We start from the raw sequence: 25844 nt of genomic DNA on the forward strand, positions 1-25844 counted from the left end.
TTTGGTCTCCTTTTTACAACTATTCCCTAGGGCTCCATTATGGTAATTTTTCTTCTATAACTGGCAAATTGTATAACGAGTCAGATGATAAACCAGCAAGCAAGGCAGGAATTTGCATTTTAATACAACCGCTGGTACCATTTCCCCCACCCCCATCTCAGGGAGGTCAGGGCCTCTGTGTCCTGGGGTACCCCTGGCTCCCTACTCTCCTGGCTTGCTCTCTTACCCTGCATAAGGGAGACAGCAGCACTCAATAAATGCAGCGTTTTAGATGAAAGCGTAAGATCAACTTTCTAAAAATGTCATGTAGCAGAGCGGGATTTGGACCAGGCCCTCTACCGGAGGGTGTCTCTTGGGGCAGGATCCTGATCTGTGCCTCAGTTTCCTTTTCTGTCAAGTAGAGAGCATTCTACCGCCTCCACGGGCTTCTTAATGGATGTGTAGTGCATAGTAAATATAATCAATTTTCATTGTTATAGTAAGTGTAATCAAGGCACAACTAATAACACTTATTGATAAAGTTGATGGCAATGTGAATGCTGATCACTAACCGATATTAACTTGGATATCAGTAAATATTAATGACATTAATTACTGATGAGTGTTAATCTTGCACTAGTGGTGACGGTGATGACTAGTGCTAATCAATAGTAAATATTATGGATCATAGGCAGGGTGGTGATGAAGATGACAGAGTCTGGGAAGACCCCCCCGGGTCCACAGGGCAACCATTCTGGTCAGGATCTTGGCTCAGGGCTGGAGGGGTAGCTCTCGTGGTGGAGCGCTTGTCTAACAAGGTGGAAGCCCTAGGTTCAGTTCTCAGTGCAAAAAATAGCCAAGGAGACTGAGATCTGAGGATTCCGGTTCAAAGGCAGCCTAGGCAGACAAGTCTGAGAGACTCTTATCTCCAACTAACCATCAAAAATCCACAAGTGGATGGGTGCTCACATGTGAAGCACCAGCCTTGACAAAGATAAGCAAAATCATAAAGCCCTGAGTTCAAGCCCCAGTACTGGCGCACACACACACACACACACACACACACACACACACACACACACCTCAAGTCTGTCCTTTCTTACTTCTCTCATGCACTCTTCTGTACCACTGTGCTGCCTTTCTTCTATCATCATCATCATCATCAATCTTTAAGTAGTTGTACAGAGGAGTCCATTTGTGAGTCTAATACTTCTTGGCCAATGTCACCCCTCCCATCATTCTCCTCCCATCTCTCCCTGATGCGCTCAGCCCCCTCCAATTCCCTGGCTCCTTTTCCACATATTCCACATTCCTATATTCACCCATCCTTCCTCTCTCTAATCATCTGCTTCCCGCCCCTTGACCATCCCCCTCCAGACAGCCCATGTGTCAGCTTCTGGGTATCCTTTTTGTTAAATTATAAGTTCTTTGTTTGAAGACGTTACATCATTGCTATCTGTCCCTGCCCATACCCTACTTTAGTAAATATGTAAATATCCATGCTGCCTTTCCATTCAGAGGCTGTGAATCCTGGAAAGGAGCTAAGAACCTACAAGAAGTTAAGTCATGGGTTACAGAAAATCAATCTCTCTCTCTCTCTCTCCTCTCTCATAGAGAGAGAACTATGAGCTTGCTGACTTAAGACTGTTCTGGCCAAGCAGAATTTCAGGAATTCTAGAACGTCTACTCATTTGGAATAGTGAAAACAATCGCATCCCCTAAATCATAGACTTAACTTTAAGGCTCTGCTCCATCACTTCTGACGGTGTAACGTTGGGGAACTGGGTTCGTTCCCATCTCTCAAGGGGACACAAACACACACTACCACTGTCCGGAGGCCTACAAGAGTTAACTGAGGCTCGGTCCAGGCAGTCAGACGCCAGGTGAATCCAGCTGACTCCAGAGGGGAGGCGCTCTCTGCCCAGCCAGCTTTTCTGAGGTGGTTCCATTTGGCAGAGATGGCCTGTCCTTTCATGCCCAAGATAAGCCGGAGTAGCATCCAGAAAATCCTGCCAAAAGCCAGGGATTAGTATCTCAGCTCCCGGCGTGAAATCTCTGGGGGTTGACATGCCTTATGGTTTGAATTTGTGGACCCAGGCTCCTCCCACTAGCAGCTAAAGGAGTGAAAGTGTGATTGTCACAGCCAACTCTTTGAGGGTTATTTTTAGAATTTCCTCCAACTCCTTGAGACCATGAGAGGTTCCCGGGAGAACTTGGAACTGAGTTTGGTTTCGCATCATGATGAGATTTCTGAGCTCACCAGAATGCATTGGGAGCTGGGTTTTTTGGGGTTTTTTTTTTTTTCCCCCTACACCCAAAAGTGAATCATAGCCGATGAGGATTTATGGTAAAGCTAAAGCCATTCATTCATTCATGCATTCAACAAACACACAGTGACCTCTGGAGCTGTTCCAGTTTAGTCTCGGTACTTAAGAGACGTGGAGACCACAACTGCCAGGCCCTGGTGGCTCACGCCGGTAATTCTAGCTACTCGGGAGACTGAGATCAGAGGACGGTGGCTCAAAACAAACCTGAGAAAGCCTTGTCTCCAATTAACCAGCACAACACCAGAAGTGGAAGCATGGCGCAAGTGGTAGACCATCAGCCTTGAGTCAAAAAGCCAAGCAAGTGTGCAAGGCTCTGAGTTTAAGCTGGTACTGGTATACACACACACACACACACGGATTCTTAAAGGATAAAATAGTCACCGTGTCATTTAAGCCACCATGGTGCGTCCTAGGCGTTGCATTCGTTCCTGGGCTCTGGTGGGGCCTCTTGAGCCTGTCACTGCCAGGTGAGGAGTCAGGCCCGTAAACGAGGACGTGAGAATGGACATGAGCAACCTACAGTCCAGGCTGGCCCGGCTGGGGTACCACGTCACAGGCAACCGGCAGATCGTAAACAGAGGAAGATGTTGTACAAGATCTCCCTCGTGGCTTTCTCTTGCTTCCAAAACCGACTCAGCCACTTCATAGAACAGGTAGGTACCTATTATTTCAGCTGCCGCCACAGGTCCCAAGTTGGGGTGGACTTTATGTTTCAAAAGGGGAGACAAATCAAGCTGGATGCCAGGTGGCTCGTGCCTGTAATCCTCACTTCGGATGGGGCTAAGAGTTGAAGATGAAGGTTCAAAGCCAGCCAAGGTAGGGAAAGTTCATGAGACTCTTATATTCAGTGAACTGCCAGAAGTGGTCAAGTGTTAGGGTGCCATTCTTGAACAAAAAAAAAAAAATAGCTAAGGTTCAGTAGCCAGGCCCTGAGTTCACACCCCAGTACCATCACAAAAGGGGGGGGGGGTGCGGGGAGGATCAAGGAATCCACAGATTCAACTCTGAACTGGGAGCCGTGGGAAGGATCTTCAGCTAAGCTTATTCGAGCCTCTGGACGTTGAACCAAGTCACAGTGTCCCTTATGGCTGTAGGACTGGGTTCTCACTTCCCGGCTGGCCATTGGCTGTGTGGTCTGCTCCCAGAATGGAGCAGCTTCCTCACTCTTCCCCCTGTGTGGTCTTCTCACACCTACCGACGATGATCTTTCTCAAGTCAGCTGATTGGTGACCTCCAACACATCTTCAGAGTCCCCTCAGGGCAGTGCGCAGGTTAGTGTTTGATTGGACAGTCAAGGGATGGGGATCTTAGGAAGCGGGTTTAGGAGTCTTTCTGTACCCCACTGGCAGTTTGTGGCTGTTGTGATTGTTGATCTTGTCACACTACCAGAGCTATGGACAACAGGGCTGAGGAAGATGGAAAGGGCCTCCTTCACGCTCTTTCCTACCAGCTTGACTTGAACTACTTGCCCCCGTGTCAGCCAAACCTGGGAGCACAGTGCTTAGGGTAGAGTAGAACAACAATGGTGGAATCTGACCTCCAAACAGCCACAAAGAGCAGAGAGGCCTCATCTGCCAGGCCACTCCCCCCTGAAGTATTGAGAGTGAAATGCACTTCATTGCTTAAACCACTGAATTATTACTTTGCATGATTATAGTAGCTTAGTTCATACATGTAATCTTAGCTACTCAGGAAGCTGAGATCTGAGGCCAGCCCAAGCAGAAACGTCTGTGAGGCTTACCTCCAAGGAACCATCAAAAACCCAGAAGTAGTGCGGGGCTCACAGGGTAGAATGACGGCTTTGAGTGAATAAAAAAAAAACGAAGGGACTGAGTTCAAGCATTCAGCCCTGCTTCATACACACCTGCACACATACACACAGGCAAACTGATGAATGTGAGACATGTTCAGGGAAGAAGCAGCGAGTTCTACCAAATCAATCCTGATGGGTCTCTTGGAGGGGACATATAGCCTTAATCAAAGGCATGCGCGTGACAGTACACAGAGGACTCACACAATATTGAAAAACTGATCACCTCAGACCCAAAAGAAATATGTGTGGTGACAGGCACAGAAAACAAAGGAGAGCATGCCTGGGAAGGTCAGAGGTGGCCCTGGGGTACATCCTGTAAGAACCAAGTAGGGGTCCATATAAGATTCCCATCACCAATATGGTGGGACTAAATGAGGACCCAGTGTTAGCCTCGAGAAGGGGCTGGGAGGTTGGGCCCTTTCTATGAGGATAGCCCTCCTCGGGGTCTTACCAAGCTTACCAAGTAGAAGACCCAGTAATGGCTGCTAATGGATAGACAGCTCCGAGGAAAAACTCTCTTCCCTCCCAGCTTCCGCAGGCCAGAACTTCCCCCAACTTCAACAGGCAGAGGCAGAGACGAACAACTTTCTCGTGATGACACGAATTCCCCAGAATATCACTAGGTTGAGTTTCTTATCATTCAATCAACATTTGCAGCGTCGGGTGCAGTGTGACCATAAAGGGGGATGAGCTACGGTCCTGTCATTAAGAAGCTTGCCAACCCGGGGATGATATAAGATATGCAAGCAGGAGACCAGGGTAAGAGGGAGAAATTGATGTGTGCAAAGACAGAGTAGAAGAAACGTGCTCTGAGAATTCCAAGGAGAAAGATGGCGTCCTGCTGGGGTGGGAGGTATTCAGGCAAGATGTGGTTGTGGCCTTTGAAGCATCCTGGGGAGCCAGCTTGGGGGTTGGGGGGGGGCGGTTGGGACAGGGCTGGTGGAGGTAAGTTGGGGAGACAGAGATCTCCCCAACATAGGTCTAATGGAGAGCGTTCAGGAGGCAGGACCAACTCCATGGCTTCGTAACGTCACGGCCGGGGAAGGTGCCTCCTTGCTCTGCAGTAAAGAGCAAGTGACGGATGCACTGTTGAGAAGCTTCCCGAAGTGAGAAGCGGAGGCCTCGCTCCCGGTTCCTTCTTCTGTCAACCTGAGACGCTTGAACTCTCAGGGCGAGTAGGGAAGGGAGAGACTGCTTCCTCCTGCCCCATGGAACGCACCAGCTCGGTTCTGCACCAGCTCGGCCTGGACAGGGGCCCCGGGGAGCATCTCTGCCTCTGCCAACACCCTCCTCCCGGGTCCAGCACAGCCTCACTTCCTGCAGGTGGGAAAGTCCGCTCCCCTCCCTCTGGAGACAAGAGGAGCTCTCCCCTTCGCTTTCTTGGCGGGACCTCTCCGCATACACGCAGAGCGACTCTGAACAGAGCCTCTTCGTGCATGCCCAGAACACCCTCTCCGCCTCCCTTTCCTACCGGACCTCTGTGCGCGTGCTCAGAACAACTCAGCGCCCCCATTTTGCGGGCTGGTTGGCAAGAGATGGGGCCCCAAACACTCAAAAAGCACTCCAAACTTCCCCATACCAAACTTCCAGGAAGGCGTGATCTTAGTGAGGGGAAAGATCAGAGCCTCTCAGAGATCAGAAACTGGTGAGGGTTCTGGGGCAGGGGGGGGGGTTGGGAGGGAGGGGGGGGCTCCTCATCACTTTCTCCTTGTCACTAGGAAGACTTAAAGCCTGGAGAGGGGGAGAGGCCGGCTCTGAATCCTGAGCTCTCTGCACACGCTTCGCTCAAACTCTCTTGTCAAAATGAGACAAACTGTTCTTTCAAAAATCCAACCAGGGAGATGTTAATAACCATTCCTACTGAAAAGTGGGGAAGGGGGAGGGGGGGAGGCAAAACACTAAATAATTGAAATTCTTGAGAGCTTGTGTGGAGAGACGCAGTGTTCTTGGCCGTGATGGGGAAGGTTAATCAACTTCGGCGGCGACACTGCCCGGCTGCTGAGGACTTGCAGCGGGCCGGAGGCCTCGCTGAAGGACACCTGCACTCAGGTGCGTGCCCAAGGCCCCGCACACCTGTCCCCTTAGACCCCCCCCCCCCGGCTCCCGTCCTCAGTCTGTCAGCCCCGAGAGACACCCGAGGACACAGAAGACCTGAACCCCCTCGCCCTTCCACCTAGATTCTCACCACGCCCTGGCCTCTCCTTGCTTCTAAGGGGAGAAGCACACGAAGATGGTGGCCTTCGGCCCCTGGGCCCCCCTCCAGGAATCTGCACCCCACGAGGGAACCACCTCAGATGGTCCTAGAGCCGGCCATCCCACCCAATGCGATGCCATCCGTCTCTGAGGACCCTGAGTGGCGGCACCCACGGGGAGTCATCAGAGCCGTGGGTGTTGCTCTGGTGAGCTTGGTGTGGACACGCGCGCACACCGAACGTTCCCCGGGACTGCTGGAGCTGAAGGAAGCCCTCTGGGGAGTGGAGATTTCCTTGGGGACTCCCTTGTCCACCCCTCATCTGTCTGCCAGCTGCAGCCTTCTGCGTGCCAGCCACCTCCTGCCCCTTCCCCCGGAGCTGCCAGCTTTCATCCGCCAGACCCCAGGATGTCTCTGGATGCTGCCCGGGGGCTTTGATCTCCCCCTGAAAGTGCCTAGCGGCAGCAGTTTACCACCTAAATATCACATCCGGAATCTGACGGGGAAACAAGCTCTTGGGTGGTACCCAAATACAGCATCAACACAGACACACTGACATTTCCATCTGCCCCTCAGTCCCAGGAGTACCCCGTGTGCACGAGAAGCCACCGGCAGCAAAAGTAGGTCGCTTTGCTCTCGGTGGAGCGGAGCAGGTGTTCAGCAGAAGCCCAGCTATGAGCTGGGGAGGCGGCTTGGAGGCGGGGGGGGGGGGGTGGCGGGGGGAGGGGGGAGTCGTAGGGTACCATTGGCAAAGGAGGGGAAATTCTTTGCCCATGTTTGCAACAAGCTAGGGAACTGGCAGTGTATTTGGGTCTAGGTCAATGGTTCTTAACATTGATTCTGAAGGGGTTTCGTTTCATTAATCACGTCTGGACCCACAGAACACCAGAGAAGGTGGGGAGGAGAGGCATCACTAACCTCGAAGACCTTCCTAGGTATTCTAAGAAGGTGACATCTCTGATGGCCACAGAAGGTGACGGGCTCTTCCCTTCCCTTTGTGGGTGAGAAAGGACCCAGGGGCGGGGGTGGGGGGAGGAGAGAAGGTAACTGGATGGGCCTGGGTGCTCTCATTTAGCTTGTTCGTTCCACTTCCAGCTTTCTTGCTGTTTCATTGGCGATGAGACTCTCGTAGACGTTCCTGCTCAGGTTGGCTTCGAATGGCAATCCTCCCATCTCAGCCTCCTGAGTAGCTAGAAATTTACAGGCATGAGCCTGTCTCTCTCTCCCTCTCTCTCTTTTTTTTTTTTAACTGTTTTATCCTTTTAGGGTTTTTGGTTTGTTTTGGTGCTAGTTTGGGGCTTGAACTCAGGACCTCCTGAACTTCTTTTGCTCTGTTTATTTGTTTTGTTTTTGTTGCCAGTCCTGGGGCATAGACTCGGGGCATAGACTCAGTGCCTGAGCACCGTCCCTGGCTTCTTTTTGCTCAAGGCTAGCACTCTGTCACTTCTGGCTTTTTTCTATATATGTGGTGCTAAGGAATCGAACCCAGGGCTTCATGTATACGAGGCGAGCACTCTACCACTAGGCCACCTTCCCAGCCCCCTCTCTTGTCTCTTGAGTGTGAAGAAGTGAGATGCTGGGTAAGATCTCCCACTCTCCAGAGCCCCTCCCTCCGCGTCCTCATCTTTCACACGGGATCACTGAGCCTGCACCTTTGCCAACCGTGTTCCGGCCGTGTTCCCCACAGGACGACGGGTGGGGGTGGGGGGGTGCCTGGAGTACCCGCCTTTGGGAAAGGGACGCGCTGCAGGTGCTGCTGAGAGTGGTAAGCTCAGGCGTGGGAGTCCCGCCCCTGCCTGGCTGGTTAGGCTGCGCCCAGCTGGCAGGATCACGCTACCAGGTGCTCCAAGGAGAGGCCCGAGCCACACAGGCCAGGTCTGCTGTGCAGGCTGGGGCCGGGCCCTCCGCCCCCTCCCTTCCTCCCCAACCATTCACCGACGCCTCAGGAGACCAGAGCCCCCCAGACCTGCCCCCCGGATGAGGGAGCAATACGGCCCCTCAACTCTCCTCCTCCTCCTTCTCAAAAGGAACAGATACAATTTCCGACACGTGACAAAATGTACTTTGCTAAGCAACCCCCAGCCACCTTTCCCAGAGGGAGAAATGCTAATTATCTCCCATGTTTTCCCCCAGCAGGAAGAGCATGGCAGTAGAAATGAGGGAGAAGTTGGTCAAACAAGAGTAGCCCTCGGGCCAGGCCCTGGGGTACAGCTTCTGCCTGTTGGCACTCTGGGACCTGGATGGGGTGGTGGGGGAGGGTCTGGTGGGGGGTGCAACAGGGAGCCTGAGCTTTGTCTGCAGAGCCTGGCATCTGGAGTAGATTAGCAGGAACCCCCGCCCCCCCCCCGCCACCAGACAAAGCCACGGGCCATCCACAAGAGGTACCACAGGGGAAGTCACTGGGCATGGCCACTACAGAGCAAGGGCCTCGGATAGCAGGAAAAAAAGGTCCAGAACCTAGGGAGAGTGAGTCAGAGAGGCCCAGGAAAAGAGGGGGTGGCACAGGGGTGTGTGGTGGTGGTGGGGATTCTGGTGATGGAATAATCTGGTGATGGAGGACCAGGATGAGACCACCGCGCTGCGCGGCACTCTCCCTGTGACAGACATCTAATTAAGGATGGGCGGAAGCAGGGGAGATCGCCGCTTCTGCCGGACCCGATTCTGCCTTGCTAATTTAGGTGGCCGCGCGCGCGCGTGCGCGTGTGTTTCCTGTTGGGTGAATGCTTATAAAATTTTAACGAGGTAGTGTGGATTGGAACAGAGATGGAAAGCTACCTTTTCTACCCCCTTTGGTAATGGCCTCACTTCCTCCGGAGGCAGCAAAGTTCTGCAAGCAACGTCCTGAGTAAGGAAAGTGGGAAAGGCCTCGGACCCTGGGCTTCCGGGGGGGGGGGGAGGAGAGAAGAGATTCTGACTCCATCACAGACAGATGGCCCAGACCTCTCTCTCTCTTTTTTTTTTGTCTTGTTTTGTTTTGTCTTGTCATCAGACTCAAAGTAGCTATTTATAAACCTGCCAGGAGAGGCTGGCATTTCGCTATCATTGACCGTCAACTCATATTGAATAAATTTTTAATCCCCTTTAATGGGACCGGTCAGCAGGGGCAGCCGGAGGGGAGCCCTGGGCCTCCAGTACTGGCTGAAATGCACAGCAGGGAGCGGGAGCCGTCCCCAGCGCGGAATCAGAGAGCCCCTTCCCTTCTTCTGTCTCCTGGCCTGAGTTCTGCTCCTGGGGCTCAGGTACCAGCCATGTCTGATGTCTCCAGCGCGTGTCAAGAGAGCCCAAGGAGGACAAGACTACAGGTGCGAGGATGAGCAAGCAGCAGCCTTGCTTAGCTTCCATACCAGCTAGGAGTAACTCCGATGGCCACGGCCCAGGCGGAGGTGGGGCTTTAAAGCCTGCACCCCCTGCGGCCCTTGTGGAAGCGCAGATTGGAGTAGGGTCTGCGACTCTGTCTATCTAGTTGAGGAGGTACGCAAGAAGCCAGGCATCCGTGGCTCACACCTGTCATCCTAGCTACTCGGAAGGCTGAGATCTGAGCATCACAGTTCAGAGCCAGCCTGGGTAGGAAAGTCCGTGAGAATCTTATCTCCAATTAAATCACAGAAATAGAAAAAAAGTTAAATAAGAGTCCCGGGACTGTGGCTGCCATCTGCACCACCAAGAGAGCTTAGCAAGACGTGGCCCGCCGGTCCCATCCCGCAGGATTCTGGCTTCGCTGGTGTGAGGTTGAGAAGGGGATCCACAGTGCTGATGGGTGGTACAGGTGGTCATGGTGGGGCAGAGACGCACCTTGGGAATGGCTGCTCTTCGGGGCTGAGGCCCGCTGTGAAGGACTGGTCCCCCACGTACCCCCCAGCCGAGCGAGCAGGTGCACAGTCAACGTTGTGGGAGTCGGAGGAAGCGGAACTGAAGTTGGCTTTTGAAGATCTGGGTCCAGTGCCGATCCACCGAGAGGAGGGGAGCCCTCCCAGGTGTGTGCACGCAGAAGTGGACGAATGCGAGAATTTTCGAGCTGGGCCCAGTAGCTCACACCTGTAATCCTAGCGACGAAGAAGGCTAAGATCTGAAGATTGTGGTTTGAGGCCAGTCTGGTCAGGAAAGTCTTGAGACTCTTATCTCTAATGAAGAACCCCCCCCCCCAAAAAAAAGCCAGAAGTGGAGCTGTGGCTCAAGTAGTAGAGTGCTAGCCTTGAGCAAAAAAGGGACAGTGGCCAGGTCCTGAGTTCAAGCCTCAGGACTGGCATACACACACACACACACACACACACACACACACACACACACACACACACACGAGAGAGCTCGTGGGTTGCCCCTTTCATCCCACGAATGGGGATTCTGCTCTTCTCTTGACTCAGCAAAAGCAGGCAGGAGGAACACTTGAAAGGCCGTTGAACGGACAGAAGTTGCTGACTTCTTCTAATTCAGTGATAACTTCTCAAGTACAGCCTCCTGAGAGGGAGAAGAAACAGCCCTGCCCGTAGGGATATTTACAGTCCGGATGGAAACTGAGCAAGGACGGACGTGTCGACAGCCAGACGGCGGGGTTCCAAGGCTCGCGCCGAAAGGCAGACGTGGGCAGCAGGCCCACCCCTGGGTCCTGCTGGGTGAGAGGTGCCTCCCTGGAGACCTGGCCATCCTCCGGGGAGACACGGCTCTGACCCCACACCTCAGAACAGCTGCAGAAACCACAGCAGCCGGGGGGGGGGGGGGGGGGACCTGCGCCTGAGCAGAAGTGACACTCACTTTGTATACACATGTTTACAATCAGGGCCAGATGGTGAAGTGCTGGATCGGTTTCAACGCCACTTGAGTGAGCTCGGCGGCGGAGCCAAGCCCCGCACGTGGCCCAGGAATGGCAAACGTGGCGGGGGGCCGGGGGGGGGGGGGTCCCTTTCCTCAGATCCGCCCTTGATCTGATAGGTATTTATTAGCCCTCACTTAAAAGCAGCCTTAACCCGACAGCTGTCAGAACTCTTTTCTTTTTGTCAAATCTCCTGAAATTCTACAGACGGGGGAAAAAGACACACACGAAGCCCACTCTGATACCGCCGCCGACTCTTTCCTTTCCCTTTTCCCTTTTTTGAAAAAAAAAAAAAAAGAAAGAAAGTGCACTTGACGGAAAGGAGTTTGTAAACGATCGGCGATGACAGTGTTTATGTTGCCAGATGATTCGTGCCGGCAGGAGGAGGGGGGGGCGGCTGCCTGTGGTTCACGCCCAGCCGTTATTTCCCAAACTGTGAAGGCGGCCTCCATGACACGGCCCAGCAGGGGGGGGGGGGGAGGGGCGGGGGACGGGCGGGGGGGGGGCGGGCAGTCCGGCAGCGTGCCACAGACGGTGTTGGGGGGTCCGGGGGCTTCCATCCGAGTCCACCTTGGAGCTTCCAGCCGGCCGGCATACCGGGAAGCAGAGGAGGGGCCCAGGACCGTACCAGCCAACCCCGACCCAGACGGTGTCTCACCCCCCCCCCAAAAAAAGATCTGGGGCTCAGCAAAGCGCACGATAACCTGGTACACCATGAAAAAAAAGGAGAAAGAGGAGGGGGGTCGGGGGAGAGGGGGGAGGAAGAGGAGGAGGGGGAGGAGAGCAGGGAGAAATGGAGGAGAGAAGAGGGGTGCGGCAAAGTCAGAGAGAGAGAAGCAGGGGAGGGGGGAGGGGAGGAAAAGGGCAAGGGGAGGAGATGGACAAGGGGAGGGGGAGGGACGAGAAGAGAGAGAGGGAAAAAGAAAAGAGGAAAAAGGAAAGGGAGAGACGGGAGAGGAGAGGTAGGAGAAGACTCCTGTTTTCTTCACTAGGGAATAAAAAAAAAAAAAAAACCCAGGGTCTGAAGAGAAAGTCACAAAAGTTTCTGGGAAGACATCAGTCCATAACTCCAGCTGCCAGAACTCCTCTTCAGAGGCCGGACATGTATTTATTCCGCGGAAGTCATCATTACTGCAGACACCTTATTTTACAATTCACCTTTAAAAAAAAAAACACTCCCGTTAGAGCCAGTTAGGAAGAAATGTGTCACCGGCAATAGCCAAGGCGTTTGGCTGCTGGGCACGCCAGCCAGCAAGGGGCCAGGAGACAGCACAGCGGGGTAGAACTCTGAAACCAGCTTGGGCCAGGTTCCAGAGAGACACCCCTCCCCCCGCCCCCTTCTACCAGCACGGCTGGGCTGCTGGTTCAGGGCGACCCCAAAGGGCAGCTTTGGAGTCCCGGCTGGCTCCATGTCTGAGTGGGACCAGCTACGAAGAGGAGGGTGCTATTCTCTGGGAAAGACCTGCAGCCCCCCCCACCCCCGGGTGGGACGCACCTTCAGGGGTCAGCCCCGCCCCGCCCTCCCGACCTTAGGCCCTTAAGGCTTGTATGCCAGATGAAGGCAGGTGAGACGCCGCTAGGATTTCAGCCGCATCTTGGCTGGCGTTGGACCTTATTTCGGTCACTTTCCAGTTCCCAGAGGCCAGAACAGTGCTCAGCACACAACCAATGCTCCAAGAATTGTTGACTGAATGAACCCAAACGTACACCCCCCTGGCTTTCATATCCTTGGGCGGCTGCTTCCCGGATCAGGCCAGTGTTGGTCTCCGCCACCACCAGAAGTGAGGGGATGCTATGTGCTAACACAACCATGGGACTCCCTACCAGCAGCCAGCAAGACGCCATCTTGGATGTGGTTCCTCCCGCCCCAGTCAAGCAACACCAGCCCCGGGTGACTTTTTTTTTTTTTTTTGCCAGTCCTGAGGCTTGAATTCAGGGCCCGGGCACTGACCCCCAAGTTTCTTTTTGCTCAAGGCTTGCACTCCACCCCTTGAATGGGCCACACAGCGCCGCTTCCAGGTTTTTCTGTGTATGTGGTACTGAGGAATTGAACCCAGGACTTCATGCATGCTAGGCAAGCACTCTACCACTAAGCCACCTTCCCAGCCCCCAGGGTGGCTTTTTTGACTGCAGCCTGCTACAAGCCTTTGAGCTGTCTCTCAGACTCCTGCCTTGCAGAATAAGCAGGGAGCCCATGCATCACGCATGTTGGTTGTTTGCCTTCCTTATATTAGGGGGCAACATGTTCCACGGTGCTAGATAACCAAGCTGGAGAAAGGGTAGGGTAATGCACGTGCCTACGTATACACTTTAACCGACAAGGCTGCATTTTACCCCCCGACCCAGATCCTCTCTTACAAACACGCCTCTTCGAAAAGAAAACAAAATGGGTGGAGTGGCTGGTAATCCCTATCTCGTGCAAGGATGACGGTCGATACAAGTTCCCCCCCATTTCAAGTCACGGCTCCGCATGGCCACGCCCAGCTCCCCTCTGCTGCCACCCCTGCACATCAGGAGAGGCGGCTTCGTTTCTTGGGAGGGTTTTTCTTTTGTCTTCTCCGGTCATTTGACTTGCCTGGCCACTGTTTGGCCCCAGTGCTAGAGTTTAATAAGCACTGGATGGACAGATGGATGGATGGATGGATGGACAGGCTTCCTTTTATGCTACTTATGATGGTGTTCATGGATATCTGCCCAAACTCTCTACACTAGCTCTCCCACTGTGATTGGGGCCCAGAGCAGGATGGGTAGGGGAAGGAAGAGATTGATCGGCTCATCCTTACGGCTTGAGCTAATGAGCTGGGACTGAAAAGGAAGATGGGAGGACTATGGGATGGAGGCGGAGACGGGAGATTTTTTTTTCTGGCCACGATTATTTAGAAGATACAGCAGCAAATTAGGAGCGAGCTGGTTTTCATTACCGAATAATGAGCCCAAATGATAGGAGAAAGATCTGGCTGGCTAGAGAATAAGAGAGCTCTCTTTTCCCCTCACCTCTCCTTCGCCGTGCAAGAGCCAAGGGAGCTAAGTGGTCTCAGCAGAAAAGCACGCCCGCCCGGCTGGGAGGACGTGAAGAAGACGGGTGTGCGTCTCTCATTTTTTTTTTTTTTGTTCTGCAGAGAGTGAGTGCACGCTTGCCTTGGGAACAAGGAAGTCCACACGCAGGCAGAGGCGGCTTCTGCTTCAGGCTATGGACATCGCCTAGGCCCCGCACACGACTTCCCAAAGGCCTGAAATCCTTTCTGACCACAGAGCATAGCTCCACCCTTGTGGGGCACACCTGGAAGTCAACTAGCTGGCCCCGCCTGTTTCTCAGTCGTGAGGCCACGTGTGGCTAAGATGGCGGCACCTAACAACAACGCACAGCTGCTACAAGTGTCTTTGGTGATAACCCGAAGGCGGTTCTGCCCTCCCCCTCATCCCTCCCCTTCCTGCTGATCTTAGACCTGATTGGCTCCTGTGCCTTATATTAGTGGCAATAAGCGAGATCTTGCGCCGACTTGACTCCCAGGCCGTCTGATTGTCCTCCGGTGAGGGAGGGCTGGCTGGGTGCGGGCGGCCTGCAGACCCTTTCCTTTCTTGGTTCGTCCGGTGGGGGCATGCCTTCCCCGTCTCTCCTGCAGGTCGGGGGAGTGCGGGGGGGCGGGGGGAGAGGGGCTAAAAACCCCGACACACCCTGGGTACCGGCACAAACGGGGAGCCCACACTGCCCAGCCTGGGAGCTGGTACCAGGGTAGCAGCCTGCTGTTCTCAAAGGGCTCCCCCAGAGGGAGGGGCAGAGCCTGATGAGCAGGGGAGGAGCCAGGACCCAGCATCCGGCAAACCCACCCCAGCCTACCACAGCCCAGCCTGGTGTGGGGGTGTCCTGACTACAGGCACATTGACGGACCATGAAGAACACCGTGACGCGTCTGCAGACAGGATAGCAGGGAATGCGCCTAGGGACTTTGGCCTCTGTTGTTTAGGGCTCTCTGGTTCGGGAAATAGAAAAAAAGATACCCAGAAAAATTGGGATTCCAGATAAGTGGTAGTTTACTTGATGTGAGTATATCCCAACGAAGGCATGGGACATACGAACGTTAAACGTGGCTACCCGAAACTCAAATTCGACTTCGTGTGGAAATACTGAGATGACTCCTCTCTCCGATCACCGTCCCAGCCCCCTCTTGTCTCACACGGACAATTATTCGAGACACAGATACCACCAGCGGTAGCGTGCTCCCCTTACCACGGCTAGACAACCGACAAATGCGGTGGCTCCCGAGAACCCCTTTACCGAGCCCAGAGACTCGGCCAGCAGTCCTGTGATCTCGGGGCCACCTCCGGGAGGCTCTGGCAGTCTGGCACGTGGGCTGCTCGAGGCAGGACTCCCCCTGTGAGGCACACGCAGGGAGAACCGCACAGCTGATGTCACGGGGGGGGGGGGGGGGGGGGGAAGGGGCGGGTGCTGGGTCCCAGCGGAAGCCTTGGCAGGCCAGGCTGGGGCGAGGTGAGGTGGGGGGGGGGGGGGGCGGAGAAGACAGCAGCCAGGTCTGAGAGTCATCAGAAACACACGGGGACCGCGCGCGGGGCTGCGGCTGATTTACACGGCACTTCATCAAAATCGTCTGCCACCGTGATTGCCTGCGACTGATAGCATCTGCGTGGATCCGGCTCCCGGTCCCCCGGGCTTCGTCTCTGCTCCCACCCATCTGCAGCCCGGAGTCCTGGCTCCGCTGGAGAAAGGAAACAGCTGCCCGCCTCCGAGCCCGCCTCCCCCCCCCCCTCCTCCCGCGGCTGCCAGACGGCCTTGACTGCCAGAATACAGACTCCGGAATGGAGTCTGTAAACCCCAGAACGGCCTCTCTCTGGTCACCCCTAAGATCACTAGCCAGAGAATGGCCAGAGCAAAGGAAAGGGGAGGGGACTGGGGAGCCCCACATATTGCGCGACACCCCTACTGTCACTGCCGCCCCTTCTCGGCCTTGACCTAAAGCCTTTTTGCCCCAGGGCCTACGGATGCCCCCAGCCACCCCTACCCCTGCACCTGCTTCTGGGAGCCTGCAGGTGAGCCAGCCCCACCGTGGTCTCTGTGGTGGGAGCCTGCACCACGTGGAGATGGTGCTTTCTGGAGCTGCAGCTGGCTGGAGTTTGCAGCATCCTAGCCCGCCTGCCCCAGGAGGGGGAGAAGGGGAGCAGCTCGCCCACCGCTGGGGAGGGGAGGTCAGGACAGTGGACTCTTCGTGCAAGTCGACCAATGCTCAGCCTCTCCCCAGCACGCCGCCCGCCCCTGCCGGGGCTCAAACAGCATGGCAACTTAGGGAGGCTGCAAACACAAACTAGGAGGCCTGGGGCCGGGACCTGTCCAAAGACTCGGGTGTGCGAAGCCTCACGCCTGCTGCCTTAACGGGGAAAACGTACGTGGCATCCGGTGGCTAAGCCTCGTAGGCCGCAGCTGGGCCTGTCTGTCCTGTGGGGTACACATGTCCTTGCATCCTGGGGCTTCAGGACTGGGGCACACAGAAGAGGGGGGGGTCCCGTCCTCTCACTGCCCTAAGACTTCCAAGTTAGGGACGCAGGTGACATCAGCTCACGTGGGAGATGGGATGCTGGTGTCCATCATTCATTCCCTGTCACAGGGTCACACCACCAAGGCCTGGCCTCGGGTGGGCAGGGCCCTTCCTGTCCGGTGGCATCCGGCTGCTTTGGCCAATAGGATATCGTGAGACACACACTCGCCCGCCCACACTCGACGAATGGACTCGGAGAGGCCGAGTTCGCCAGCCCAGTGAAAGCCAGTCCTTAACAGCGAATGGCGGTCTTGCAAGATCGAGTGTCTGGTGGGCAGAGACACCCAGGGTAGTGACACCGAGCCATTTAGTTCCCAGTTTGTCACATTCTCCACTTGGTACTCCCGGGTGATTGTAGCACATGCACCTTTGGGAGTCGATTGCATTTTTAAGAAAGGGATTTGTGTCCTCCACCCTTTCCCTCATTTTCTCCGGCAGGGAAGGATCCGCCCTCTGGCATTTTGTTGGGGTCCACTCTACCCAATGCTGGTTCATTCCTTCCCTTCTGGTATCCTATTTGGCTACTCTGTTTATCTAGAAACTTCCAAGCACAAGGACTTTATGATCCTCAGGCCCGTCAGTAAGTTGTTAACGTAATAAACAACTTTTCACTTGAAAAGGCCCTTCCCTGGGCTTTATTTTCCCACAGATATAAAAAAAATCACAGCCCACAAATGCTACGGAGGAGTCCACATGCCTGCCTGCCCTCTCAGCTTATTGTTAGCCCCAAGAGATGGTGGCACCCCGGTAGCCTCCTGACCCAAGGAGAATGAATGAAGTCTGGGCACAGGACCTGATTTCAGCCCCAGCCTGGAGCCAGGCCAGGCGAGCTGAGGCCAGCCGTGCTGAGGAAGCTTCCGGAGCACGGGGGTGGGGGCTTCCCTGCGGGGTCATGAGGCCGGCTCTCCTGCACTCCACCACGGCCGTGACCCGCTGATACGGTGACCTCACTCAGCTCACAGAAATCGGAGGGAGCCAGAGATGAGTGAACAGAAGCAAAGCATAAATAAATTTTTTTTTTAAAAAGGACCCTCAAAGCTTAAAGGGAAAGGAAGTCACATAGAAAGGCGACAAGCAATGTAACTACAGAACTATAAAAACAGTTCTGAGTCACCACAGTGATACCATAGCACCTGCTAAAGATTAAACTTGCCAATCTGTGTGGGTGGCCAACGCCTATAATCCTAGTAGCTCAAGAGGCTGAGCACTGAGGATAGTGGTTTGAAGCCGGGCCCCAGGAGGGAAAGTCCTTGAGACGCTTATCTCCAATTAACAATCGTGGGAGGGAGGTATTAGAAATTTAGAGGAGGGTGGGTCCCTTGGTAAAGGAGCAGGAGGAAGTATTTAGCAAGAAATCACTAAAAAGATTAAAGAGAAATTGCTCCTAGAAGCCTGCAGCCGAGGTAGAGAGAAAGAGGTCATCTCCTGGTTTAGGCTGTGTGAGCTAACTAACCCTCGCACAAGGTCTGAGACAAAGGTCCAGCCCAGAACGACAGCAAGGATGCTGTTCATAAATACAGGAGCTGATTGATCCAGGAACACTTGGTGTGGGGCAGCAAATCCGGTAAAGATTGCCCGAGCCCATGGTCCCGCTTGTGCTGCAGAGCCCGATCCAGCTGCATATTGATAGGCGCTCGCACGGACAGCCCTTGGAGCCTGCTGACAGAGAGCTCTCGCGGCAGTTTGTCTGGTCTCCGTGAGAGGTGCTTTTGCCCAACACGAGTGGCTCACGCCTGTCATCCTAGCATCTCAGGAGGCCGAGATCTGAGGATCCTCGTTTGAAGCCAGCCTGGGGCAGGAAAGTCCATGAGACTCTTCCCTAAGATTAACCACCAGAAAAAAAAGCTCCAAGGAGAGCCGTGGCTCAAGGGGTAGAGCACCAGCCTAAAGCGAAACAGCTAAGGGATAGCATCTAGGCCCTGAGTTCAAGCACTGGTACGAGAGAGAGAGAGAGAGAGAGAGAGAGAGAGAGAGAGAGAGAGAGAGTTTCATATCCCAGGCCCCCTTGTGTGCTCAAAAGTGTCCAGAGCCCCTGAGCTCTGAAACCAAGCGCCGGGCCTCACAGCCAGGGGGGAGAAGGAAGCTGATATTTTGTCACAAAAACTCAAACTGGAATAGCAAAGGCCCTCATCCGTCCAGGAATATTGACATTAGCCAAGAAAAGAAAAGAAGGCCTCAGACTGAATGTGTTTAAAAGACACAAAACCATAAATGCTTGATTGCGACTTGATGGTCTAAAAAGAAATGACAAATTATGAAACAGTTTGTTTAAACGTACATTGAACAAAAGCGGACTGTGAATTCAACTCCTTTTTAATTCCGGGAATGAACAAAGAATGAAGTGTTGATTCGAGAAGCATAATTTTTCTGACAAGATTGCCTTGATGGCGCCATACGGCCGCCTTGATTTCACGTTTGACTTTTGCAGCACAATCAGAAAGAGGACTTTTTTGCCAAAAAAAAAAAATTTATATATATATAAATATATATACATATGAAGGCATCATCAATTTTCCCAATGGCCTGTCTTAATCCTCTAAAATTCAACTCTCTTTCCCTCTCCCTCTCTCTCTCTCTCTTTTGAAGTGCCTGTCATTCTGGCAGCCTTGTAGATTTCTTCTTCTGTAACTGTTAACTGGGCGGAGAACGCCAGTTCCTCCATTTGCCGCGCAACCACGTCTGTGACTCAGACAATTCTCCATAATCACTTTGATCCATCTCAGGGAATTTTGCATCTCTGGTGCCTTTTTGCACGGTTTGGGATCCTATTTCTGCACATTCGTAGCATATGGCTGACCCGCAACTGGGTGTTGGGAAAGTATGTGGACATGAAGCTTGAGGACCATGACAGCCCAGGCAGTCAGTCCCTGAGTGGATTTTTTTTTTTTTTTTGCCAGTCCTGGGGCTTGAACTCAGGGCCTGTTCACTGTCCCTGAGCTTCCTTTGCTCAAGGCTAGCACTCTACCTCCTGAGCCATAGCACCACTTCCGGCCTTGTCTGTGTATGTGGTGCTGAGGAATCGACCCCAGGGCTTCATGCACTCTAGGCAAGCACTCCACTGCTAAGCCCCATTCCCAGCCCTGAGTGGATATTTTTGTGTAATGGCAACTTTTTTTTTTGTTTCTTTTGTGTCAGTTACTGGGGCCTAAACTCAGGCCCTGGGAGCTGTCCCTTATCCCTTATGTTTTCCCACTAAAGACTGGCACTCTACCACTTGAGCCATACCTCCAGCTTTCTGCTGGCAACTTGGAGATAAGAGTCTCATGGCTTTTCTACCCAGCCTGGCTTTAAACTGTGATCCTCCACTATCAGCCTCCTGCGTAGCTAGGATTGCAGACATGAGCCCCATGCTCCTGGCGTGGCAAATTCTTGTTTGTCCGAGACAGGGTCTTGCTGCTTACAGGCTGGTCTTGAAGTTGCTGTTACTCAGGCTTGCCTGGAACTAGCAATCCTCCAGCCTTAGTCTCCTGAGTGCTGAGATTACAGCACGTACCTCCATACTCAGTCTGTCACGGCAACTTTTATTTCCCTATGCAACCGTATTTAACTTCAGAGATTCTGATCATAAGAATAAGGAAATCACGAACCTCTATATAGGAAAAAGGAACATTTACCATAATATGTAAAAGGCCCATGCAAAACAATAAGAAAAAAAACGGACAGACACAAAATCCTTGAATGAAAGAGAGGAAAGAAAGAAAGAAAGAAAGAAAGAAAGAAAGAAAGAAAGAAAGAAAGAAAGAAAGAAGAAAGAAAGAAAGAAGAAAGAAAGAAAGAAAAGAGGGAGGGAGGGAAGGAGGGAGAGAGGAAGGAAGGAAGGAAAGATGCAAGTGTCACCAGTGGTACTCTTGCCTCTAATCTTTGCTACTCAGGAGGCTAAGGTCAGAGGATCTCAGTTGGAGGCCAATCCAGGCAAAAGCACATGAGGAGAAATGCCTGCCATTCTAGCTACTCGGGAATCTGAGATATAAAAAACTGAAGCTCCAGACCAACCTCTCCCGCCCCCCCCCCCCAAAAAAAAAAAGAAATTCACAAGACCTCTATCTCAACAGAAAAAGGTGGATTGCAGTCCAGGCTGGCGAGGTGAAAACTGAGAGCCTGTTTTAAAAACTGCTGCAGCCAAAACGTATAGAGGTGTGCCTCAAACAGTAGAGTCCCTGCCTAGTCAAATGAAGCCCTGAATTCAAACCCCGGTACCGACAAAGAAAAGAAAAGCAAGAGGCTAATAACTATTGGGAAAGAGATTCAACTTCACTGTAAACAAATCCACCACAAAGCAATATTTCACCATCAAATGAATGCTTTAAATTATAATTCTCAATTCTGCTAGGGCTGTGAAGAACTAGGCCTTCCTCATACCGCGTTCGGAGGTGTAAATTGGTGCAGGCTTCCCAGAAAACAAATGCAAAGCTGTATCCAGCCTTCAAATTATTTCAGCTGCATCATATTTCTTTATAAAGTCCCATGTTGCCTGAGCATATTCTCACAGCATTCTTAAAACGAACAAAGACTAAATCAAATGTTGATTTTTGAGGGCGTAATTTTACTGGGGGAGAAAAAGAAATTTCGTCTAGTGGCACAAAACAATATCCTTCACTTTGAGTGAAGTTAATTGCTTTTCAGCTCTCTGGAAAGTTTGATCTCTCACTCGGAGGCCACTTTGAACAGGAAATAAAGACTTTCCTCTCTGGAGGGTCCCCACAGGAAGGGACGTGAAGCTAGCGGGGCAGGGCTGAGTCAAGGCACCAAGCTGAGTTGCAACCAGCTCCTGTGCCCACCTACCCTCCAGTTCCTCCGCACTAGAAGCAAAGGACTGGGTTTCCCAGATCTGGGTATCATTCTCAGAGACGGAGAAGCCAGATGGTCAGTCCCAACGGACGTGTCCGCCAACAAGGACGCAGCAGACATCTCTAGGTGGCTTTTTAAAACTTTCTTCTTCCAATTTCCTGCCGGTTTATGCATTTGTACAATGAGAAAGCATTGCATTTCCAATCACTGAGGGGATCTCTCTCTCTCCCCCTCCCTCGCTCTTCCTCCCTCCCCCTCCCCCTTTCCTTTTGTGCAGGTCCTGTGGCTTGAACTCAGGGTCCTGAGTGCTGTCTCTGGAGCTTTTTGTTGTTGTTGTTTTTCTCTCAAGGCTAGCATTACCACTTCTGGCACAGCTCCACTTCTAGCTATTTGTTGGTTAAGTAGAGATAAGTCTTATGGGCTGGTTCAAGCTCTAGTACTGGGACACACACACATACACACACACAGAAACACACAAATTCAGTCTCTCACATCTGATGTTCCCTCCCCTGCCTCCTTTCAAACCAGGTGGCCTCTTGAAACCTTGGACTCCTTATATGTTGGTGTGGGGTAATGCCAGCACACACCTGCTAGGGACCCATCACCATGAAGGGGAAAAAAAGGAGACATGCAAAGGACTTACCACAGCACCTTGGCAAACACTACCAGATCCATAAGCGGTGCCTCGTTCTTCTTATATCCCAGTAAAAATGCCCGTGTGGTCTAGGATTTGAGTAATGTTACAAGTAAACACGCTTTGTACATCGTTAGCCAAGAATAAATGAAATGCAATTAAAAATCTCGTTTGGAACATTTCAGAAAACATCAGAGGTGGTTTCATTCATCCCTGGTAGCCAAACTGCAGAAATAAAACTCTCTAGCTCCTGCCCGCCCTGGGCTCCCCCCCCCCCCCCCCTCAGCTCCATAATACCCAGCGTGCATCCCCTTCAGTTCCTGGGCCTCCTCGTGATTTGGCTTTTTGTTTTGCTTTGTTGGGGTGTGGGAAGGTGTTCAAGCTCCTTGGGTGTCTTGGTCAGTAACACCGCCCCCCCCCACCCAGATTCTGGAAGATAACAGCTAAGTGCTTTTGGATTAACAATGAATGTACACACACACACACACACGAATGAAGGAATGAAGGTACACACTGGGACCCAGTGGCTCACCCCTGGAATCCTAGCTGCTCAGGAGGCTGAGATCCGAGGATGGAGGAAGCCAGCCCAGCAAAAAGCTAGAAGGCCGAGGTGTGACTCGAGGGGTAGAGAACCGGCCTTTAGCAAAACAGCCGGGGGTGAGAGTGAGAGGCTCTGAGTTCAAGCCCCAGTACTGGAGCAAGGCGGGACGGGGGGGGGGGGGGGGGGGGGGTGGGGGGAGTGTGAACAAATGCAACCGAGAAAGGGTTTCTTAGGCCACTCACTAGATCCCAAACATCTAGGAGCCAAGGCGGCCCGGGTGTTGAGCAGGACCGGCTTAGAACCGGCTCCTCTTCCTCTCCTGGCTCTGCCTCCCCCGGGTCCACAAGAAGCTGGTCCAACCCAGGGAAAAGAGCATCCACTGGAGTCCCACTGCAACACTCAAAACTCAAGCGGGGGCTCTGATTGGCCCATGGTGGATCATGTGACCACCCCCCCCCAGCTGGAGTGGGAGGGACCCTTAGGAGAGTCAGCCCACGCCCCTCGGATGCCCCCATGCTGGGTGTCTTTCTCCCTTAGGAAGCTGGGAAGGAGACTTTTGCCATCCCCAGCAGGTGTAGGGGGCCGGGGGAGGAGGATGTGTCTGGTGTAAGATGCCCTGGCTGTGCTGAGGGGAACAGAGAGAGACAAAAACAAACAAAAACCTACCTTCCGGGGCTCCCCACGGCCATCACAGCCAAAGTCCTCTGCACAGGACTGCCTAGACCAAAGGAGTCCTTGGGAACCGAACGAGAGAGGAGTCCTGCCAACGAGAGGGGCTATCTCTTCTCAAGGACCAAGCTCAGGTGGAGCCACCGGTTTTGAGGGTGACGTGAATGACACCCCACCCCCACCCCCCCAGTGTCCCTGAGCCTTGTGTGTCTGGGTTGGCTGGCCTCTACACCGAAACAAAACTGAAAACACTTGGCGTCGACCAGCCCCCCGATCCTCTAGGAGGTCACGGGGAGGTCCTTTCAATCCTGGATGCAGACAGCGAGATGCTCCCAGCTTCTCAGCTTCGGCGAATCTGACTGCAGCTCAGAGAGACCCCACAAGTCGGCTGAGGCCTGGCACCCTCCAGGGAGTCCGCAGATGGGGAGAGAAGAGGCCTTTAGCCTCCAGCAGAGTGTGTGCGGTGGGCCAGGCTGGGAGGAGAGTTGCAAATATGTATTTCTCACTTCCTTAATGAGGTTGGGGGAGGGGACGGAGAGCACCCCTCCCATCTCCAGGTGCACAGATGGGCAGCCCACCCTCACCTCTTCCTTCCCTCTGACAGGGCAACACCTGCATGCGTAGCACAGCTCCTCTGGCTGCCCCCCCCCCCCGCATCTGCCTCTGCCTGAGCTGTGTCTCCTCCTCACTCCAGGCTCCTTGCCAGAGACTGCCTGCCCCCCTCCGGGCACACCAGGTGTTCTGAGGAAGGCCGGGGCCAAATGGAAGCCCATCGGGACTCTTGTCGGGAGAGATGTTATTCTGGAAGATTTTGACGGCAAGTGGGCATCAAGGCGGCTGCAGTAGCAGGAGCCCCCTTCGCGAAGAGATCTGCAGGCTGGACAGCTTTCTCTCCTCGAGAGGGGTACGCCCTGCTGGACAGAAGCCGGTGACGATCGATCGGAGGGCAAAAGCGGGCTGTGGTTGGGAAGCAGCGAAGACAACGCTCACCCCGGGGCCAGAGGAGCCGAGTGCCAGGTTTAGCCAAGTGGAGGATAAAGGATACACCGGGAAACCTATAACCGATTGGGCCTCCTGTAATCACGTGAAAGCAGGGCGCAGGGGATACCTGGAAAGCAGAGGTGCTGAATGCTAAACCGAGAGTGATTTTGAGTGCCTTGCTCCCTGCAGCCCATCCTCGTGGCCTGCATGAAGGGAGGCCCCCCCTGGGGCCACGTGGGCAGTTCAGAGGACTGTTGGTATTTCCGGGGTGCAAGTCTCTGCATCTCCGTGCCTGTTAACTCAATGGCCCAAGACACTTTGAACCGTGGACAGAAGCTGCCGTACTCCAGCCTGATCCTCTTACCCCATACCCTTGACTGGGCGAGCAAAGCCATTGGTTTAATGAACTCATCTTGTTCCCTCCTTCTAGTGCTCTGCAATGAATAGATTGGCAATCACCATCTCAAGGGTGCGAGAAATGGTCCGTGACTTTATTTTCCTGAAGTCAAATTCAATCTGACTCCCAGCCCTATCCCATGAGGATAGCAGGAAACACAATCTCAAGCCATGGGGGTGTGGGGGGGCGCTCCCTTGTCACCAACTCCCTCCCCAGGGTCATATGAAGGACACAGTATCCCTCTGTGAGAAGGGAAACTTTGGGGGTACTTATGGTTTTTCACAGTCCCCCTGAAATCCAGCCACTCCCCAGCATCCGTGCCAGGCTAAGGCTGAGGCTCTGTTGAGGATGGTAGCCTTGTGTCTGTCTCCCTCAGGAGTTTGGCAACAAAACTCAAGGAGTCCCCCCCCCCCCCAGCTTCTCACTCCTTTGTGGGGGAATGCCTCTCTTCTTTTGCCACTCCTCTCTTCCCTCTCTCTCTCCTCCTCCCCCCTCCATGGTTCTCCTCCCCGCCCCCCCCCCCCTCCCCCACCGAATGAACAGAAAAAGAGAGTATACGTATACAATCAAGCCGGGTGCTGGTGGTCACGCCTGTAGATCCTAGCTCCTCGGGAGGCTGAGACCTGAGGATTGTGGTAAGGGGTGGAAGGACGAATGTCTTGTGCCTTAAGCCCGGTGCTCAGCTGGGGGCAGTTCATGGGCCAGCTCAGAAGACCCTGGCCATGGATAAAAGAAAATCTTCAACTCGCCCCAGGTCCCTTCCACGGACAATAACAACCACAATTAACTATGTGCCTGGTCGGACTGAGTAACCCTGAGGACCCGGCAGCACCCCCTACGGGTAAAGGGAGAAACCACTTGCCGAGTTCTCCCGTTCACAAACCTGGGAGAAGAGAAAAAGCCGAAGGGTCGAATGCCCCTTTAGATTGCAGCTTTGTTACAGGGCGATGGGGAACACCCCGCCAGCCCCTCGTGGAAAGCCATTAGCCGGCGTCCTAGACATCAGGCACCGCTCAGACTGGGAGGAGCAAACAAGAGCCCTGGACAAAGTAAACTTGGATGGCAAGAAGGCCGCTGTCCGGGACTAAAGGGGACTGGTGAGGGGCAGAGGGTAGTGTGCGGCGTGCCCTGCACCCAACCGCGCACAGCTCCACGGAGAGTTGGCATC

This window comes from Perognathus longimembris, chromosome 17, assembly GCF_023159225.1.
Source record: "Perognathus longimembris pacificus isolate PPM17 chromosome 17, ASM2315922v1, whole genome shotgun sequence".
In the NCBI taxonomy this organism is placed as follows: Eukaryota; Metazoa; Chordata; class Mammalia; order Rodentia; family Heteromyidae; genus Perognathus; species Perognathus longimembris.